Raw genomic sequence first — 22,775 nt, forward strand, 5'->3', positions numbered from 1 at the left:
AATAAAAGAATGGCGCACCAAAGGCGTCATGCCTCTTTTGTGCAGGGGGTTTCATTCTCTTCCTTCAATGCATTGCATCTGGAGTATATGGTGAGTGTAGGTGGGTCTGTTTGCTAGCTAGAGTTTCTAGATTCTCGAGTGGGTATTAAGATTTAGACTGATTTTAGCACAAATGAAGATTTTATGTCTCCCAGATGTGGCCTCTTCCTGCATTCCTCTTTACTGTGCTTTCCAGTCAGGCGCTTTTGTGTCTTTTGTCACCTTTATAGCTCATAATTAAATGTGCCTTGTGTGATGTGGAAAATTATGGAAGCACACAACCCAGACATGCTATTTACCAGCTGTTCTGTTTCTCTCTAATAATAGAGGAAAGAGTCTAAAGAGCAACTGCACGCCACCTGAGAGAAATTTCATATTGGTCTAAATTCATTAAAGGAGATGCACTCTTAAAAATAAAAGATTTGATTAGTTTTGATGGTTCCATTAAGAACTTTCCAATGGACAAAAGGATCTGTATAATGAAATTTTTGTTTTCAGACCTGCTTTAAGATTTTAATAAAGTAGACATGTACACCTAGCAATAATGTAACTTGTAAATTTTGATTAAGCAGATTAACAAAACCCCTTTTAATAATTTTGCCTTTGTGTCAATAATGATGCTTTTGCCAGTTGTTGCGACTTTCAGATCCCAAGCAAACAACTGAACTGCATTTGGCAATATTTTTATGTCTATTCTGGTTTAAAAGTGGCTGAAAGTATTCCAGGAAGTTTTGTGAAAAATGGCACTCTCTTAGCTGGAGGTCTCTGAGGTTTTACAGATGCTAAGTCAGATGTGAAGCGATTGTTTCAGATTTACCGCCTTCCCTTCTTTTCAGGGCATCTGCGTTCTACCATTCTCTGCTCTCATATTTCCTTTCAAGCCCTTTCACTGGCACTGGATTAAATCCTTGTTTAATCTGCTCCCTTAGTCGCTTTCTCTCCTTACTAAGCAGATTTGCACAGGGAGGTTTCATTAGATGTTTTTTTCTTCTTCTTCCTGGGATATAGTGTAGAATATAAGGCGGGTGGTCTGCCAGGGTAAGGAGAGTAAGAAATTGGAGATGAATGAAGATGCGAAAGAAATGGAAAGAAGAGAAGGTTAAAGATGGCGAAAGGGCAAAGAGAACGTGAAAAGCTGAAGGGGAGGGCGAACGAAAGATGGCCAACATTAAAACCATAAGGCCTCTTTGTTAGTGTGGGGATGACAAGCTGCCGTTCACATTAGGGTAATTAACACCGCCACAGATTGCACAACAGCTGTGCAGTTTAGCACTGTGGCAACATCAGAGAGCGGAGCGAGAGCCTGTGCAAACAGTGGCCTGTGGAGGGCTAGTTAGACTACCACTATTTAGATAGGTGCTCAAACCACACTCCGTAGTACGTGACGTCCGCCAGACTCTGTGTGCGGTACAGCTGGACTCGGCAAGCTGCTAGCTGTTTGTGTAATAGGTGTTGCTGCCTATAAATTTTACTTCATGCAGCCAAATAGTCTACTTTATAGATAATACTCTGAGCTACGGTCTTAAAAATAACGTTTTTTTAATGCATCTCACAGGCATGAAAATAAATACAATTGTGGAAAGTCATTTGGACTGATTTTTTTTTTTTCTCTAGTCATGCTTGATCTGTTTCTTAAATATTGAATTTACAGATAAATGGCGCCATCTGGTAAGTCTATAAAAATAGCACAAGAACAATGCCCTTGCTTACAGATAGATTATATTACATTTAATGTATTTTAATGTGTTGCTTGCATAAATTATTTGGCTTATTGTTGCTGTTATGCAGTGCTTTATTGGAGTTAGTTAGTTTTGTATATTGGATTGTTCAGATCAGTTTGATGGAGAGCTAGAAAATAAATGTCATTTTTTTTTTTTTGCATCAAAAAATACTTACTGTATTGAGAAATTGAAACAGTGTGCTGTTCAGAGAAACTCGACATAATTTGCCCTTGAAAATCATATGTATTTTGTTAGCAGTATATAGCGTATCATTATATTGTGCCTTAAGGGGTTGGGAAGGTAGCTTCTGGAAATCCCCAACTCCCAGCCTCAAGCGATCTGAAGAGTTCAGCAGCTCCTCCAAACTGCTTTCGGCCGAAAAGTGGACCCTTGGCACGGCTTTGGACTTGCTCCATGTAATTTCAGTGCCCTGTCATCTTGCTCATCTTGGCAAATTTCTCGCTCCTGCAAAAAACAACCTAATTATATGTGAGAGCTCGAGTGGCCTGTTCATGTTTCCGTTTCTTTTTGATTATATTTAATGTGCACTGTTTTCATTTCCCAGCTCCCTGTGTTTATCCATCCTGTTTTTCCTGTGCACCATTCCCCAACATCTGGATGTGGGAAGTGTGTGCCTTTGCTGTGATTATTAGTAGAGTACTGTAAATGTTGCGTAAGGGTTCGTTGTTATGCTGTTTCACTGTAAACCAATCAAAACATCGCTTGAGGTGTGGAACGTTGTCAAAACTGTCAGGTTTTGGTTTCGTGCTTCCATGTGTGTTCTGTGCAGAATTTCAAAGCCACATGTAAGAAGTTTTCAGTTTCAGAAACAAAGGCTTTACTGAATTAAACATCCGGTACTAGAGTGCTTTTTTATTGTTCCAATAGATAAGCTAAACAAACTGTAGCTAGATTGTGAATAAAAACGTGACTTTTAATGGTGTGCACACATGCATGTTTGTCATTCTTCTAGGTCTCATGCTTCCTGTGCTGCTCTCCGTAGGGTTATCTTGTTAAATTTCAGCGAGGGAGTGCTGACTTTAAGAGACGAGGTAGACATTTCTGTCCACCCCCTCTCCGTACTCTGGGAGCAGAGTGCAGCGGTAATAATCCAACAAGTGACAGCCAGCTATAATGGGAAGGGAAGGCAGACGAAGACGGAGAGGTGTCGGGAGCAAAAGGAGCCCGGTGGGCTTATCATTGATTTGTCTGCTGTGCTGTACTGAGGGTTTGAAGGGCACTGGCAGGTGCCGCACACCCACGTACACTAAATATAATTGGGCCCCGTTCAGTCCGACTCCACAGGGCGAACTTCTGTTATGCTGTGACTACCCGCAGGGAGCTTTTGGTCGTAGCATCAGCTGAGAGATAGCAACGAATGAGAGCAAGAGAGAGAGAGAGAGAGAGAGAGAGGTGATTCCTGGAGTATTTCTGTCAGTCGCCCTCTTCATGGTATTTGTTTGATCTGGTCAGATTTTCTCAGCGCAGCTCCGGCTGGGTGATGTATGGCCTCCAGGTGGGCGGGTTCAAGGCCCGTGTCTGGGTGGGTTTTTTGATGTGGCCGGCCGACGTTCAAAGTGCATGTGTCTGCTATGAGGAGCACGCCACTTGTTAATAGAGCATGACCGAGGGCCTGATGTGCTGAGAGTTTGCCATTGGTCACAGATTTTAGAAGCATGGGTGTGTTTTATGGTTTGGTTTTCTGATCTGTTTCACATCTAAGTGACCGCATTGTTCTTTGGTACTGCAGTTAACAACTAAAATGGGTTTTTAAGAAAAGGTGAGTGATGCTTCCTGTGCAAAACTAGGATGCAGATGGACTGGATGCTTGAATTGAGAATGCACTAAAATTAAGGAACATTTTTCACTTAGAATTGACACATGATACACTGTAGGATGATACACTGATCAGGAGGCTTTCAGGGACGCTTTCAGTGCTATCAGGCTAAAAACTTGCACTGACTGATCTTAAAATATATCAGTGGCTTTCTTTTGTCTCTTTCTAAGGCACATTTATAAAAAAATACTTAGAATATATATAAATCATTAATTACAGTGCATGTGACAGATAGGTTTGCATAAAGAAAGAGGGTTGTACTAGAAATGCAAACAGTAAAATGTTGTTTGTACAGTAAACGTGTGTGTGTGTGTGTGTGTTCGTGTGTGTTCGTGTGTGTGTGTGTTTATCACTCATGAAAAGGTAAGCTTACTTGTCTACAAGTCATGGTTTGAGGTATAATTCATACAGAGAATACACAGTTTTTTGTTTCTCCAAGAACTATTCAATAAATGGAAAAGGCACATGAAAACCAGAAATTGATAGGGCTTGATCTCTGTTACAGTTCTTATTTTAAACACGGCACATAAATCACAAGACATTTCTTACCACCTTTCATTTATTGGAGTTTCAAACGAGCCAGCTCTTTGTATGAGGCTTTATCATCGTAAAGCCATTTGTGTTGCTCAGTAGGGAAACGTACAGTACATGCCCCCCACACCGGCCCTTCACTGCTTTTACCACTTAGTTAAATCCCCTTCTTTCTGGCTGTAAAGCTTTTAAGCAGTATGAGGATAGAGTGGGGACTCTGGAGTCTTGGCCACTGAATCTCTGCTCACGGAAGGGTTGTTCTGTCAGTGATGCCTCGCAGTTGGATTTGGGATGATGGGTTAAGGGATTCTGGCATTCCAGGATTATCCGCCTTTTATCTCCTTGCTATTGCCGCCAATCCCGGAAGGATGTTGAGTAGAATTCCTCTATGTCCGTAGACATGATATGCAAACAGGACTATGTCTAAACGACTCACCAATCCGATTTCTCATAGATCCACAGGGAAAGTGTGTGTCGATTGAGTCTTAGAGGATAATCCCAGTGACCAATGAAAGGAAAGGGTTTTTCCCTGTCAGGAATGTTAGCATCACCAACACTAATCTTGCATTAGAGCTCAGGTGGGTTTTCTCAAGCCTCGGAAGTTTGCAACGTGAGATTTATACACTAGTGATATAAATAAAGCGAAATGGCATTCATATTTAAATGCTTATTTGCTTTTAAAATGCTATTACAGTATTGTCATGCTACAGGATGTTTTGTTTTATTGACCAGACATGATTTGTGCTTATTCAAGCACGGGCCTCTGTAATGAGCTGCTTAACCTTGCCTTTTTTCAGATATTAAACAAATCAATTGACGAATGGTGTTCTTGCGCACACACACACTAATGTTTAGTTAATCTTAAAATGCATGTCCATTTTTTCATGCAGTACTTTAATATTGTGACGCTGAAGGTCACTTGTTGCATTTAAAATGACTTTCAAATAAATTGATTTACAGCACACAGAATGGTATAGAATTGTAATGCTGGCCATTTATCAGCCGTATCATGAAATTAATCGTCTTATTGGTATCAGCCAGAAATGTAATATTGATGCAATCCTAGCAGAAAGAGCTGGTGCTGTGAGCCTCGCAAGGACTATTAAAGCTTTTAACAGGCAGAGAGAGAGAAATTCATCCTTGCCATCATGTGCCTCCTAGTATATGGGCTGAACACCCTGGGGATCCTGTTTGCCAGTTGTTGTTTTCCCCTCTCTCTCCCTTTCCACATGAATAATTGAAAGTGTAGCATGTCAGACAACGATGCATTTACTTGCTTCATTATATTTTAATCCGAAGTGAACGATTTTGCGCATTGCTTTCTTGGCATCCGAAGCAACTTTTAATTTTCTTCCACCGGGTCTCTTGTAATTCAACCGCGCCCACACACGTCCTCGCCAGCCCGCTCCTTCCGAAACCTTTTATTGCATTTTTCCAGAAATACTTACCACGCACAGGTGCTAATTGGCAGTGTTCGTTTCAACTGATATCAGTGTTTGCTCAGTGAAGTCCTCGCAAAATGTCTCAAAGCTAATAAGGGTGTTTGTTGAAATAAGATCGTTTTTCGTTTTGCAGTTGGAGGCCCTGGTGTGTTGTTCAGCTGGTTTACACAGTGTGTGCATTAGTAGATTACACGTGGTTGTACAGCCCTCTAATTACCAGGTATTTACTGAGTACAAAAGGCTGTAACAACATAAGCAAATATGTACACAGGGCTTTATAAAGCACGTAATTGTTATTCCCAATTTGCTGTCAGATTACCTTAGCTGACTTTAGCGTAGTGAAGCTGAAAACATTGACTTTTTGCCAATTTTTTTGTACTTCTGTTGCAAACACAGTGCTGTCTGACTAAATAATTGACTTCTAGACATGTCTAGTATGATTGACCCCTCTCTTCGCCTCTAACATTGCTTCAAATGACGCAAGTTCTGCAGTGAGTGGCGTTTGAATGTAATTGAAAACCCCACCGGGGGCCTTTTGTCACAAGGTTGACTCAGTGGCTGGAATGTGAAGGGCTGAGGTTTAAACGGTAAGTGTGAAAGCCAGAGCCATAATCTCTCTCACAAGGTTAGCGCAGTTGTCGTCTTGATGATAAACGGACAGGGTGTAGCGTTCTGTCAGAATGCGTGTAGCTTGCTGGGTTTGCGTGGCTAGCGCTCGTCAAAGAACATTTCTTGGGTGTTTATTTATACACCTTGAGCCGTCATACGATGCACATCTGGGGCCGGGGTGATAAAAGAAGCCCTGTGCCATGTGCTGGGGTTTGCGTTAGATAAATGTGACATGCCTGGGGCAGCTGCCGCGAGCCTTCCTAAACTTCCCTCCCTGAACTGGCAGTCCAGCGTGCCTGAGCTCTGTTTTCTAGTCAAGTTTCCTAGCAGTGAATGAAGACATCAGTTAGGCTGTAAGGAGCTCCAGATACATCCTGTTGGTGAGCTAGAACACTGTGACACTGTAGAGGTTTCGCTTCGAGATAAATGAGAAGTAGATGAAACCAGGTGCCTGTGTCCCCGGTATCCCTCATCCGTCTCTCTCCTCTCTATTTTAAGGACAGCAGAGCTGCTAAGGTGATTTTAGAGACACGAGCGGAGCCGTGTTGACCCGTCGAGAGGCTGTGACACGGGGGTAGCATTACAGTGCAGGGTAACGTGAGCATGGGTGTCTGCTTTAAAAGTAAATTCCACTTAATGTTGCACGTCCCATCCCAACAGGAGCCTTGCACAACTGTGAGCTTCCTTTATATAGTGCATTCCGTGTCTGTTTGTGCAGCAAGGGGTTGTGGGGTATTAGCCGTTGGCACGCTGTCAGTTTCATACTCCTCCCGCCTTCGCCTTTTCATTTCTTTCCCTTTCACCTACAAATTCCACATGAATGCTGGAAATGCCTGTCTGTTTTGATGTGCTTATAGGACTCTGCAGCCGCTTTGATTTCTAGCAGTTCTTGTGCAGGCGGTGTGAGTGATTGCAGCACCTCCGGGGTCAGAGGTCAAGTGCTTCTAGGGTGCAAACGCCACTGTGCACAGTTAAAAAAAAAAAACTGTAAAATATACAGCTAACACGGCAGCTGTGGTTACCGGAATTTTGCCGAAAAAGATACGGTAGCAACATTTTAGGTTTTACTGATTTAGCTTAGAATTACATTTAAATACCATAATTTAATTTACTGATATAATGTTATTATACAAACCTATTTAAGTAATGAAATCTGTTTTGTAATACAGGGATAGCCATGAGAAGCAGATGGTGATGATAAAATCACACAATGAACCAAAGTTCATTAACGTATAGAAGGTGCACATCATGGTACTGTAACACACATGAAACTGAAATCATGCAATGGACATTACATCTAACAATCCTAATGTACACAACTGATAAGGCAAAAATAAGAAGAAACATAGCTGCAAAACGGTGTACTACTTTAAAATTATATGTATTGTCTAATACAGTTTTTTCTCCATATGTAGTTACCCTGAACTATTTAACAGGTTTTTACTGTAGCATTTTTAGTCTTTTACTGTTAAATTCATGGTTAATTTTTACAGTGTGTGCATCCTGCTCAGCTCTCGCTTACAAGAGTGCAATGTGTTTTGGGTTCTGAATGCACCCTTGATTCAGGTTAGGATGCCTGCTTGTTTTGGCTGAATGTGTATTTGCTTTTACAAGGAGATGATTCATGTAAGATTCACGTGGCTTCATGGTTGGATGAAAACGGGGCATCTTGCTTGGCCTTTTTTCCTCTCGTAAAAGAGCAGGCCCTGGTCTTTCACGTAGTATGACTGCCGAGCTCGCTGTATAACTAGACCCGTACAATCCTCAACATCTTGTCTTTCTTCTACCTACTGCAGACAAAGGCACAGCAAGAGGCACAAACCCTTTATTTTTTATGAATAATTCAATGTGCCTGGATGGGTTTCCCTTGTAGCAAAGAGTTCTGCAAAAAAAAAGCAACTCATCTCGGCTCTCCTTCATACTTGCCCGAGGAAGTAAATGACTCAGACATTGTTCTCATTGAAGAAAACAAGGTGAACAAGGGAGACACTGAATAGTACTTTAAGATGTCCCGCAAGTATCACATGCGTTTAATTGGTAGACTGCTCCACACACCTTAGTCAGAGTATGTCATACTTAATTTGACATGAACGGAAATAAGGCTGTGAGAGATTGAAGTACAGTCCGTTCAATGTGCCACTCTCTCTTGAGCTTTACTAGCTTCTACAACCCAGATGTTTGTAGAAAACGTTGTCAGGGGTTTTCAAACTTTATATATTTTATGTAAAGCTATCTATGACCCTTATATTCTATCTGAGAAAAATATTAGTCATATTGTAAAAGCAACATATTTTTAAAGAATCAGTTATCAGCAAAACGCAGATGTGCTGTATGCAAAAAAAAAAAAAAAAATGGAGCGATATCAAATACAAAATAAATTTAAATATTTATTTTTATTTACCTAATACAAATATTTTATCATTTGCAAAAAAAAAAAAAAAAAAAACGTTAATGTGATATGCAGTAAGTGTACAATTTAAAAACGTAATTTTGCCACCTGGAGAAAAAAAAAATTCAGTTTGAAAACCCTTAAATTTAGTGATATGCTATGTGCAAAACACTTCATTCAGATTGTTCTGTTTCTTGGTTTGTCTCTGCTTCAGTCGAGTGTTAGATATTAGGCTACTCAAGAGTCTTGCAGATTGAATGACATAAGCATCTAATGGAAGTGTCCGGTTAAGCAGAATGAGAGCTTGTTTATCTCTTTCTCGCTCTCTTTCTTTGCTACTCTCCTTATCTCGGTCGTGTTGGCAGGAGTAGGAAACCCTGGACTAAGATCTGTATCTGCAGTGTGTCTACTAAAGAACAGGCTCTGATTCCTGAGATGATAAGCCATGTTTTATCTTCTCCTGCTTTCACATTAAAGACGAGGAGGCCCCTGACAGTTCCTGTGTGGCTGAAACACTGGTTTCAAGAAAGCAAGGCATAGCACAAGACATTGATTTGAGCTGGAGTTTAATTTGGTCTTACTATCACTATCCAGCTGGTCTGATTTTTATGCTCCTTATTCTGTACTTTCACCACCTTAGCAGGATTTGCCCATTGTTTGCTAACTGGTTTTAAGGCATGATCCTTGCAAAGCTGCTTTGAGATAATATTGTGAAAAGTGCTTTAGAAATGCAGTTGAACTGAATGTCTCTGTTTCAGCCCAACAAGTTACTGAATGCATGTTTTGCTTAGTATATGTGTGAGTCTTTAACTCTAAAACCTAGTGAACTTGTCTATACTGCCTACATATGAAACTGATGTTGTGATATTGGGGTAAAATAGTCAGTTTGTTCAAAATGAATGAATATTTTCAACAGATATTTGATCGTGTTTAATGTGACAGTGTTTATCGGTGATTCCTATTTAGGCAGCTGACTAGGTTTTGGAACAAAGCCTTATATGAAGGCTCTTCCACACTGTTTGTCTTTGCTTTTTACCTTGTTTCTCATAATGTGTTTATTCCTGGCCACGTTCAGACCCTGGGGGCAACCACAACTGAGCTGATTTGTGACCCTGTCTTGCTGTTTGGCTTTAGTGCTACTATGCGACACATCTTTACCCTTACACTCTCTCTCTCTCTCTCTCTCTCTCTCTGCCTCCCCTGTGATCTCAGTCTGTCCTACTCTCACCGGATAGCTTTCTAATTTGTATTTGGCACCAGACGGCTGCTATGTTAACAGCCTGCGAATGCTCGAAAGCAGGAGGAAGCTATTGCAAAAAATTTCACAAAAATGTGTGAGAGAAAGAGAGATTAAATTATAGCTAGAAAGACTGAAGAAAGGAAGAGACTGGATAAGGAAGATTACAACAGGAAGATAAATGAAGAGAGATCGGAGTGAGTAGGATGGTAAAAATTTAAATTAAGTAACTGCAAGGAAAGAGGTGAATTAGAGATGGGAACGCAGGAACTGCGGGTGATTTAGATCTGCAAACCGCAGAAGCTGTGTTGTGATTCCGCTTTAGGTTTTCTTCGAGTTGTTGCCAAGCGAGTGTTCAATAGAGGAGTCCAACCCCCCCCCCCCCCCCCCATCCCCTTTCGGCCAATCACGGCTTACGTGGAATGTGGCGCTCGCGGCGAGCAGCACAGACTTGTGGGTAGGCTTGCATTTTGCACGGTCACCCAGTGGAATACATTATCATCTTAATGATGCTTTAGGTGCAGATGCATGTCTAATGCGCTGGTGTGGGAGTTTGTGTGTGTGTGTGTGTGTGTGTGTCACTCTCCTGTGGAGTGGAGAGGGCAGAGAGCTGTAATCACTCTCACACACACCTGTTCTGACTGGAGGCGGTCTGCGCCGCGGCTGATAGGATGAGAGCGCAGGGGGAGAGATGTAGCAGCGCTCGTGATAAACGAGTATGTAGGAGGTCATTAAGCAGAGCAGTGAGAGTAGGAGAGAGAGAGGGAGGCAGGGAGATGGGAGAGAGAAGGACAAACACAGTGAAGATAATTAATTTGGAGTTTCATTAGCAGGAACTTGTATGCCTGGATGACTGCATGGGTGCAGCGGCAGGCAAACGCACGTGCACAGACACGCAGTCCTGAGGAAATCATGTGTACATGAGAGAATATTTAAAGGAGAACATTGGCTCATAGATGTATGAAAGCAGACGGTCGGACATGCATAGCCAACATTATATATAAGTTTGCATAATATTTTGTATAATACACACCCACAGTATCTTATCCACAATCGGGTACGAGATCAACACACGTTTCAAACTCAACACAAACAAACAAACAAGAAAAATGTCAAGGTTGATGTGGCACTCGCTGGTTTTAAGAGGGTGATGACAGATGTTTATCAGCCCTCAGCTGGCCCTCTCCAACATGATGTCACACAAATAGTGAGAAAATAGAAGCCTTTAAGGCTCTGGGCAACATCATACCGTTAAGAGAGAAAGAGAGAGACTGGGGTTGAAGATGATGTGTGAGGAATGGTTGCTGATGGAGGAGAGGAAGAATGAGGAGTTTGCTGTGACGATGATAAAACACAGGCATGATCCACACGCTAAAAATCTGTTGTAGAGGTCATCTCGTTGTTGTCAGGTTAATCAGAGGACAGTGTGGTCTCTCTCTTTCTCTCTGATCATTGATGGCATCTGGCCGGCCGGTCTGGCAGCGTGACACCGCACCAGTGCCACACTTTCCTCTGAAGCCTCTAGTGGCTCCGCTGGCACTGAACCCGCGGCTGTCGGGGGGGAACAGAGGGGCGTGAGGAGGAGGAAACCATCAGTCGACTCGTGCTATATTACTGCTTCTATGATGCCTTTCAATTGAATTGTTTATACAGTACTGAATTATTTTATATGCATGGAGTAGACTTATTTGATGAGTTTTTTTTATTAAAATGCAACTTGGTCTTCCATGTCGAGTATTGTAATGGTAATATCATAGTATATTTGTACCGTGTAATAACACCAAATATGCTACCTTTCAGAAATTTGGTATCCGTGCGTTTTATATACTGTATGTATGTATGTGTGTGTGTGTGTTTGTGTGAGAGAGAGTACTGGTATATATGGTTTATGAGGACACTTCATGTGTCCCTGTTTAACAGAAAACAAAAAAACAAAAAAATTCAAAAGCTGCCAGTAGTTTTCTGTAAGGGGTAGGTTTAGGTGTAGGGTGGTAGAAAATACAGTTTGTACAGTACAAAAAAACATAATGCCTATGAAATAAAATAAAAAAACACTGACACTAACTTCTGAAATGTTCTGCAAATTGATTTTGATCTTTAATCAATACTTGCTGCATGTCACGCCGCAGAATACTTCTCAAAGGTATTTCATGTCACCTGCTTTCATCCTTTTGGCTTCGTCCAACCTGTTGAAAGAAGCAGTATAAAACATTTGGATGTTTGTTGTAGTTTGAACTGCTTTTACGGCTTAGAACCGTTTTGGTGCAATGAATCCAACCTCACCTCCCTGTCTTCCCTTTCCCGATCGTTCTTCCAGTGGCGCTTTTCAACTGTAGGCAGCAGGTCTCAACACATGGCCGTGACCTTTTTATTTTTCGAACTCCCTCCCTACCTCTTCCTCTGGCCGTCCATCTCTGTGTTTTCCTCCTGTGGGAGTCGGGTCAGGCTGCATCATAGCCTGTAGTTAATGAGTGCAATGGGAGAAGTGAACTGAGGGCTGTTTTTGTATCTCAAAGTCCCATGCCTGGCCTCTCTGCTTCCAGATCCAGTATCACACGTCCTCTCGGGTCAGGCCTCCTGTGGCCCCGCCAACGCTATTTGGCTCCCAGCAATGTGGCTTCAATTTCCTCAATTTTGAAATGGTTATAGCCCCTCTGTTTCCTTCAGCAGGCAGCGTCTTTGCTTTGTTTTTTCTCTCTCATTCGTTCTCCTTTCCGGCTCATTTTGATCACTCTGTACTTTAATCACCGCTCGGCCCCCCTGCGTTGTAAGAGTGCAAAGAATTTGTTATGAGTGACCTTTGACCTCTGGCCTGTAGGGACACCGTTAAAAGGCTGCTCGGTAGAAGAGCTCACTGGCAAGAAATGCAGCCATCATGAAAAAAAAAAAAATCTTGTTTTAAGCTCTCATAAGAATACCTTTCATAGACGGATCATTGTATTGAAAGTTTCTTTTCAACATTAAAGGCGCGCGCCGAGCGAACGTTAACGACAGTTTTTGCCCAAACCCGAGGCGTATACCTACGCTACGGGCCCAGTTTCAACTGAACCTCTTTTCTTTCATGTAATCCTTACGGGTGTGTGAGCTAAAGTGTTCCAGCGCTCAGACACAGAGAGCTTGTGTAATAAAAAATCCCGCTTGCTGAAAAATGAGTCCCCTGACATAGTGAATTATGGGGCTGAAATAGAGCTCTTTATTAATGTAGTCCAGGATTCACGTCAGCGGATGTCTCCGAAATTATGCCACGCTGTGGGTCTGGTCTCACAGGAGGTTTTTCATATTAGACTGAGTACACATTCTAAAGAAGTTATTAATGAAGCTAGAAACTTGGTCTGCAGAAGATTCAAACAGACAAACTGTAGTCTTGCAGAAGCGGAAAACAATATGCATACAATATAAAAATGAAACGATGAGGTATTTTAAGGTGACCTTGTTATACATCTCTTTTATAATAAGTAAATTATGCACAATTATGTCCAAGTAACCCTAAGCCAAACCCTAACCATATCTATTAAGTACATGCAGTTAATTATTATTACTCTGTACTTAAATGTATAATTACACTGTAACAAGGACAGCATAAAATAAAATGTAACCTCATTCTCAAATTAATCTTTTCTACAGCAGTGTTACTTTCTTGCTCGACTTTTAGCATATGCATAGGGATAATACTATAGGTAAGAGAAGCTCAGAATAAGAAGATTATGTAAACACATGACTGTCTGCTCTCTCTTGCTAAATTAAATCCATAGTGCGTGTTTTGTATTGATAGACTCTAGTTCTATTCTAAGAAAAAGCTGGAATGTGTGTGCTGGCATTCTTCACCAGCCTTGTGTATAGTGTGTGAAGAATTTAAGAGTTTTTTTTCTCTTTGTTAAGAGCTCCACGTCCTGTCTGCCAATGACTGTGTGTTTTTGTAAGAGCATGGCATGTTTTCTTTTTCTCACTGCTTGCCAGAAACTACATGCTCTGGTACGTGGAGGGGAAGGAAAAGCACACTCGTGTTTAGTCTACATAGCACTTAAGTCACTTTGTAGGGAGATTACTTTTTTCCCATTCTGATCTGCGGGTAGGGTTTGTGATGTCACCATCCATCAGTGTTCTTTTGTTAAATCGTTAAGAGTAAGGATGTGGAAAATTGGGCAAGTTGGCTCCGCTTAAACATTCGCACAGTGTTTTATTTGTCTGTTGGCTTTTTACATCATTCACCTTTGGTCGTTTCTTCTTTCTCTGTTATTTCTTTGTTGGTAGACATTTTTAGGTTGGCACAACGGTGTCCCCCAATGTTGTTGTTGTTGCCCCCCCCCCAAAAAAAGGGGAGGATGAGAGCAGTTTTTTTAAAAAGGGAACTTAACTTGAAGATGGCCTAATTGTGTTTCACTTCTGTTTTGCAGGCATCTGATGTAGGATCAGAGAAGCTTTTCTCGCCTACTGCACCTAAAGGTAAGAGCATGAATATATATTGTGGATGCTGTGTAATTTCTCCTGCATTGGATGTTTAGACGTGATTAAGCTTGATTTGACCTTTTACCCAATTCATAAACCAAGTTTTGAAAACAAAACCCAGGATTGTCTTATTGTAATATTCAAGATACTTGCATAATGCATACAGCTAAACCCTTGTCTCCTTATTTTGCATTTTAGTAAGCTCTGTTCTCAGTCCAGACAGCAGTTGGTAGGCTTTGTTTTTGGTGTTGAAGTTGATGTTTTCCCTACAAAGCCTGACAATATGCAGTATGATCCCAAATGCCACCAGGAGCTCATTTTCAATCCATACCTCTTCAGCAAGAGTAACTTTCCTCTTGCAGGAATGGTGCTGTTCTGTTTTTCTCAGTTTTTCATAAATGTTGAAGGTTTTTTTTTGTGTGCTTGGGAGCCAAAGAGATGCCCATCTTTTCCAGGTTCCCTTCAAATGCTGCATTTGTTAGGTTGCACATGTGTAGAAGTACATATGGTAGAAGTAAATCATGGGCCATCAGCCTCATTAGAAGTGTTTGTTAGGTTTGTGGCTGGGGGTGGGTTTACAACTTGAGACCTCAATACCAGACAGCAAATCTCAAATGCTCTGTAATCCTTATAAAAGCCTGTTAAGACTGTAAAATGCTAGGATCCTTATTTGTTTCCTTGTATTTTTGACTCATTTTCAAGTGGCTGCTGCTTTTAATGCGGATCTGAGCTACTTTTACTGTTTCCAGTAGTAGCAAAAGTTCAGCTGAGAGCAGTAGGAAGTCGGCCCTAGATGTTTTTTTAGTTGGTTCACATCCAGGTTTTGTAGGGGAACTAAGTTGTGAAACGAATTCTGTTTGTTGCACAGTGCAAAGGGGCTGTCTAGTTTAATGCTGTACTTCTGATGCCCGGCATGAATCCTTTAGATAGACTTTGCCCCCCACTCTCTGAAAACAGAGAAAAGAGGAAGTGAGAAGAGACAAGTCGAGCTCAGAGGAAGAGTAAAACTTGTGACTACTGTCGGGGTCCAAATTAAGTCTTTTTTTCATGTCTGTGGATGACTTCCAGACATAACCGTTGGAAAAGACTTGTGCAACAGCTGACGCATTTAAAAGTAGATCAGAGCACATGGTTTGAGCTCTTCTGATGTCAACAGAAGAGCTTGTTGTTGTTTATATTACAGACACTTTAATCTGTAACGACTGATGGCGAGACAAACTGCATCTTCCTTAAAATCCTGCTAATGTGCGTCATGAAAACACACTCCCCAGGGATCAAAGAGATGATACAGAGAAACCAGAAAGTAGTAGGAAGTGCCAGATTAGGATTAGAAACCAATGTAAAACCAAGAGTAGGAATATGTGGATTAAGTGGTTTAGGGGACTGCAGGGAATAAATATTATCGTAGAGATTATGTAGAGATTTGGCATGGAGGTATAGCCTTTGAAACCAATCATGTTTGACGATAATTTTTTAAATCATAATGTTTAATTTTTGAAGTTGTAATCTTTCAAATCCAGGTCCAGTTCAGACATTGATATCCATTTAGTTTCACGAAAGTTCCTTCATAGTGTCATAACTTTTGATGTCCATTTAGTTCCACAACAGTTCCAGTTTGCTGGAAATAACTGGAGGTCATGAACATTTTTTGAAGATGATCAAAACATTTTTCAAAACACTAGTTGATGAAAGTTCAGACTTCAGAGCCTTTGATATCCATAGGTTTCATGACAGTTTAAGTTCAGTCGTCGTAACTCTGTAAATCCAATAGTTTTGTTGTAGTTCCAGTTTGGTGTCTTTTAGTTCTAACCCGGAAACCTTTGGCTCTGTATTTCAGAACTTCTGAAGTCTAAGTGGTCTAGGACGTCTGGCTAAGCATTTAGCTGAAAACATAAAAATGGTAGTTGTCAAGTTTATTTAAAAATTTCCTGTGTTAGTGGCACAGTGCCCTTTCACTTGGTTTTGCAGTTACCGTAATTACTCTTCTGATTTTAGCTTCCAAATCGTTTGGCAAGGAATGTATAGTATCATTACCCTTGTTCTCCTGTTGTCGTTGTTGAATGTGGATTGTCCAAACTTTGTTCCATGGAATGCACCCATTCCTCCAGGCTGTTATTCTAGATTTTGGGGGTATAGGAGCATATGTGTCCCATTACAGTATGTCCGCCGAGACCAATCTAAAGCTCGCTCCACACTGATCCCCAAATTGGTCTGCCCTGGAGAAATTCTGGCAGACTGATCACTCGCTTGGCTCACATCTCGTGTTGGAGAATTGCATTACAGGGAAATACCTCGGCATGCATGTGGTGCAGCTTACACAAATATGCATGTGTCTTTTGTTTCTGTAAACAGCTTTCGTGCACGCCGGTGCTTGATTTGATTGATTTTGTGGCCTCAGTCAAGTACTGTGGTGACATACAAGTTTTTTTATCAGCTTAACAGCTGTTTAGTTTTGTTCTAATGTGAGCTTGTATAATTACCGCCATCACTGTGCTTTTAGTAACTTTTGGTAGAGGCTTGCTCTCCATCTAATAGAGCCAGGTTTTTTTTGCCCTGAATGAAGGCATAGCAAATTCATGCTCATAACTCATCGTTCTATCTAGCTATCATTCTAGCTATCGCTCTAGCTGTATTTGTAGTTTTCATTCCAGCTTTTGTAATAAGTTTGTTTGTTCATTTTATCTGTCTATCTATAATTTGGTATAGCCTGTCATTTTTGCATCGTGGAAAAAGTTGATACAGTATGTGTTTTTCTATCTCTGATTTTAATTATCTGTATGTTGATCTGTCTGTCAGTCATTGTCACGTATAAAGTAAAGCTTGGTTTCCGAGCTACAGTACGACTAATGCATCTATATAAGGTGATTGTTGATCCTAGAACAGTGTGCAGCATCTGCCAGCTCAACAATAAGGTTAGAGACTCCAAGTGTAGTTGGAAGGGGGGTTGGTCTCTTTCCCTTCATTTTACCCATCAGTGAAGCGGTGACGCACCCATTTTGTGTGTGGGGTCTGTCAGGCAAACTCGGGGCATGCTGGGATAGCAAAGGAAGATTGTAGTGGAAAGCCATTTGTGAAGTGGATTTCTGGTTTGCTAATCCTGATTAATTTTGACCCGTTGTGCTCATTTTAAACAGCGTATTACTGTACGCGAGAAGCACCGCCAGCTTCGGGCCAAACTGAGAGCTTAGCGGCTTTGGAAGGCTTAACAGCAGATGGCATTTTAAGCCGGACTTAATAAATTGTTTCCATTAAACTCACCGGCCCGCACATAGTGGATTAGGACTGTAGAACAAAGAAAGAAAGAGAGTGAGAAAGCAACAAAAAAGCAGGGGGTAACAGCCAATGCCACAACCGCACAAGATAAAATTGATAAAGTGCATCGGTCGTAGACTTTTCGCTGTTAATTCACCGTTCCCTGCGCGCCAACCCATGAAAACAAATTTATTATGAATAATATTAACAGTCCATACCATTACCGTAACGTATATAATTCTGGATTTAGAGCCACGTCTGTTCGTCACACGTTACACTCGGTTTTTCTTGATAGCATTTGGCCGAATCAATTCCGCAGGGGATGGATGCTCCTTCCCCTCCCTGCGTCCCTTCCACCGCTGTCCCCTGGGAGCCGCACGGTCGTTCTCAAAGCACTCATTATATGCTACACGGCTCAGGGTCTCCGTGTCGAATCGCTAATCAAGCAGTCTGTCTGCAGGCCCACGATTCAATAGCCGTTGAGTGCCCTTTGTTCCTACCCGCTATTTGCTGCATGTCAATAAAAGTCTGCTCCCTGCTCCGCCTCAGCAGAGGAGCCCCCCTTCGCACACAGCCTCCTCTCATCCCTTCAGAATATAAAATGCACTCACATTTCTCCCCTCCTGCATGGGCGAAAGATAGAGGGAGGGAAAAATGAGTGGAGGCCAGTAGGGGTCAAGGGATTGGGGGAGGGAGTGGCGTGTTTGTATGCACCTCTTCTACTCGGCCGAGGTTAATGCTGATGTATTGCTAACCTTAGCGCTGCAGTGTTTGTGGCCTCTTGCCCATTAAATAATGAATAGAAGTTGACCTCTTGACCAGCTGATCAGCTTTGCAGCTGTCAGATCGTGGATGCGCAGAGATTGTGGAGTCACGGTCAGGAATGGACCAGTGAGAGCAGCCGTATATTTCAAAATTACCAGCTAAGATTAAACCCACCAGTCATTGTGAGGGTTTCTGTAGCTTGTACAGGTGGAATTGGATTTGTGTTTGTTTGACAAAGCCTGTCCAGCTGTTATTGCGTGTAAACGTTTCCCAGCTGTTTTGTCCGAGCTTTTATAGTCATTTAGCCCTGCTTGTCATTTGATATTAATAAACACAGAAGGCTCGTCCTTTGTTTGGGTGATTGTTCATGCTTGTTTTCCCTCCTCCGCCTCTTTAGCTCTTGGTTTACGCACATATTTCCATTTAGTCAAAGGTCTGGTCCATATTACGACTTATTCTGTCCAATAATGGCTTGTTAGACAGGAACCTTACTGTCTGACCAATGTGTAAAGTATGTAAATTGATTTGCAGAAATATGAGGCACCCATGCTCTGGAGCTCTTTGTATATATATTTAATTTGAACATTTCAGGCGAGGGAAATTTCTCTCAGAGTTGGAGTGTTTTGTAAATGTTGTTAGGTCCCACTTGGCTCTAAAACAGAAATGCAACTTCAGCTCGAATGGAAGAATGGCGTTCATATCTCTTTATTATTTCCAACTTTTATTATTTCTCCCCACCATCTCAAGAACGTATGACCTTTGTTGTGGTAGCTGGCTCATGTGTGCATTTTCCTTTCATTTTTGGAACGCGAGTGTTACGAATGTTCCTCTTTATTGATAGCGCTAACCCTGTTTGTGTAGTTCTGCCTGTCAGGAAGATGAAAATAAATAGCGGGAGCATGGAGCAGATAAAACATGTGTTTAATTATTAATTGAGCCATTACTGACAGAGATTGCCTTTTTGATAAAAGGCAGGAAGCTGCTTCGGGGGTAGAAAAAGCAATTACTAAAGCTATCTTCCTCTTCCTCTTCACCCATCAATTTGCTCTGTGCAAACAGAAAAACATACCCTGTCGACCATCCTGCTACATAAATTATTTTAATTTCCTTTCCATATTTATGATGTTTTAAATTATGATTCTGTTGTCATGTTCTATTTATATGAAGAGGCACTAGAGCCATGCTATACTTCCATGGACGTAACTATTATCTAAACGGGCGGGAGTTGTTTTTCTTAACGTGTTTCAGAAAATAATATTACATCTCGATGTGTTCGTTTCCCTTTTGATTTCGTTTCAATTTGGTCAAACAATCGCACATTGCGTATAGATTTTGTTGACGTCTGGCCATTTGCTGAAATGCAGTATCAGTTGCTGTGCATTTAAGCTGACTGTGCATGGGGTATTGATATTAGTGTAGCTCTTATTTGCAGAGATTCTAAACCATAATTGATGAGACATAACCTTTCAAATGCCAATATAACTACCTTGGCTGAGAGTTTTGCAAAAAGTGAACAGTGTATAGAAGATTTAATAGTTTGCAAACACATGCATGGACCGTATCTCACCCAAAAAAAAAAAAAAAAAAAACTTATTTTTTTGTAATCGTCAAGTACCCCATACATATTTTTAACGCAATTTTTTAAACACTTTAGTATAGGACCAATTCTTACTATTATGTAGTTGCTTATTAGCATGCCTATTATTATAGTGGCGGTTTAGTAGTACTTAAAGCGCACATTCTGCAGGATTACTTTACTAACTATTAATAATCAGAAAATTAAGACCTTTATTGAGACATGCTGTGTGACCAAAATAATGAATATCACCACACAAAAGTTTGGAATAATTTATTTTCTAAGTTTTATTTTTTAAGTCTCTTATGGAAGTTGCATTTTTCTATTTATATATATAATTTATTCAATAAATATGTGACTCTGGACAAAAAAAAAAAAAAACAGTCTTAAAGTACTGGGGTATATTTTTAGCAAAAGGCAAAAAAAAAAAAACATTGTATGGGTGAAAATCTTCAGGATATTAAGTAAAGATCACGTTCCATGAAGATATTTTGTATTATATATTATATTAAAAACTTAATTTTTGATTAGTAATTTGCATTGCTAAGGACTTCATTTGATAAAGGCGATTTTCTCAGTATTTGTAATTTTTTTGCACCCTCAGATTTTAGATTTTCAAATAGTTCACCCAAATATTGTCCTCCTATCCTAACAAGCCATCCATCAAAGTAAAGCTTATTTACTCAGCTTTCAGATGATGTATAAATCTCAGTTTTGAGAAATTGACCCTTATGACTGGTTTTGTGGTCCAGGGTCACATGTATACTCTATTGCTATAATTTTGACACATACATTTTTTTTCATAGTTTTATGCTCATCATTGTATTGGTTGTACTACTTTTAATTTATACTTATTTAGATCATTAAATGATTTAATTACAATAATGTGAGGAATCCCCATTGAGAATAACTGGTAAAACATCCAGCTGCATTATGGTAATTAGACTTTTTAGGGAAAATGTGCTTATGAAAGTAACTTCATAATGCACACAAATCTTAACCCGGATCTTAACTGGACATGTTTTCAAAAGATTTACAAGACCTCAGTCCTTGAATAATAACATTTGGTGCTCGTGTAGAAAGCTGAGCTGCCGCCGACCCTGCTACAGCCAACATAAGAGAAGCCATTGTTCCACAGTTGGGCAGGCTTCAAGTAAACGTCTTTCACCTCTCAGTAAGCTTTCCCTGGGCTAAGCCTGTTAAAACCATCCTTACCCAGTGCCACGGCCGCCCTGGGAACAGACGGTGATGGAACAACGCTCTTGAGATGATCTAGAAGCCCTACAGCGAGCAGAGCAGCTTGTAAAGTTGAGGTCAGGCCTTCTAAGGGGTCTGGCTGCATTTGCGCAGGGTAATTTTAGCACTCGTTGGCCAGCTAATGGCCAGTTTCTTTCAGGAGTTGATTGCTGGAGCTCGTTTAACTATCCCCAGTGTGATCATTCCCGCTAGAGCTGGGATAACCATCAGTCTAGCTGCAGGGTAGCTGCATTTGTTTAAAAGAGAGAGAGAGAGTATGTTTTTATCAGAATTGGCAGTGAATATCAAATATGTACGCTTGGCTCTTTATCGCCCGTTTGAAGGAGATGCCAGGATGAGATTTTTAGCATTTTTTTTTTTTCATTGTGTCCTGCATTTGAAATCAATGCTATTTGCAGAGGACGTTGTTATACTCGCTACCAAAGCCAGATGGTTGTTGCTTGTGGCCAAACATGAAGCTTGGATAATGTTCAGTCACTGGCAGAGACGGATTGCTAGACTGGATGGATATTGCGAATGCTTGTAATGGATTCGACATTACGGGAACCGTTTCAGAAGAATCTTATAAAGACCGTGATTCTGTGGCCGGGCGTAAGGAGGAGGTCAAGTGAACCGAATTCCATGACCAGGAACAATGAACCAATGGAGTTCAAAGGACTTTGAGATGGTTGCTGTATGTCATGCAAGAAGTGTTATTCAGATTTTGTTGCCCTATATCAATGCTATACATATTTGGCGCTCACGCTAAGTACAAAACACATGCTTTAGTACGTTTAGGTAACTCCGTTATTCCATCTGCATTCATCACGCTGAAGTCTTGCAGCTCAGAGAGACGGTTTGTGAGGTTAAGCTAATTAGCCCTGAAATCAGCACATGGTAGAAAACCAGAGAGGGATGCACTTCAGCGAGAGATGTTTCTTATTGTACATTCAGACGGTCATTAATCGTTTCAAGCTACGCTAAGGCGCAAATACCGCTCCACGTGAGACTCTTGGCGATGAAAAGAGAAGGAAAGAACAAATTTATAAATCCCAGTCTGTGTGGTCTTCTATTAATCAAACAGGCATCTGTTCCCCCTTGCGCCGAACAAGGGATATGCCTCTTAACAGCCTTTCTCTCCAGTGGCACTATTCAGACATAGAGTGGCTGTTATTTTAGCACCACGCTGGAGAGCAGCGGAAGAGTGGGACGCTGAACCCCGCTGATGTGTTGCCTCGCTTGGGAGAGACCGGATAAGAGGGTCCCAGGAGTGGATCTCGACTATGAAGAGCCATTTAGAGGTAGACCTAGCTGCCTTTTCTTGGTGCGAGGGGGCATGAAGGGCCACGGTGGCAATAGATGTGGAAATGATGAGTAGGTACAGAACAAGTCCTGCTTTTGTGCGTTACAACCATTGGAGTACTCGTGAGTTTTGTAATGTTATCTTAAAGGTGGAGTTGAAATTCTGAACAACTAGCATCACCAACATCGTTTCCTTTATTATTTATATGTCATTTGAATTCAAACCGGTTTCCAAACATAGTGTCTGCCCCATTGTATTTATACTATTCTGAGAAACTAACCCATAGTCTAAACACATGACATAAAACATGACATAAATAGTTTTGTTTATGTATAACCAGGGTTTTGAGTTAAACTGGTCATGATAAATTCAATTGGAATTTAAATTGAAGT

The 22,775-nt window shown here is 41.0% G+C and overlaps 1 pseudogene; it reads left to right on the forward strand.

Moving 5' to 3' along the window:
- The window catches only part of LOC113048764 (autism susceptibility gene 2 protein homolog), a 246,532-nt pseudogene that overhangs the window by 195,535 nt on the left and 28,222 nt on the right, over positions 1–22,775 (forward strand).

This window comes from Carassius auratus, chromosome 30 (genome assembly GCF_003368295.1).
Source record: "Carassius auratus strain Wakin chromosome 30, ASM336829v1, whole genome shotgun sequence".
Taxonomy (NCBI): domain Eukaryota; kingdom Metazoa; phylum Chordata; class Actinopteri; order Cypriniformes; family Cyprinidae; genus Carassius; species Carassius auratus.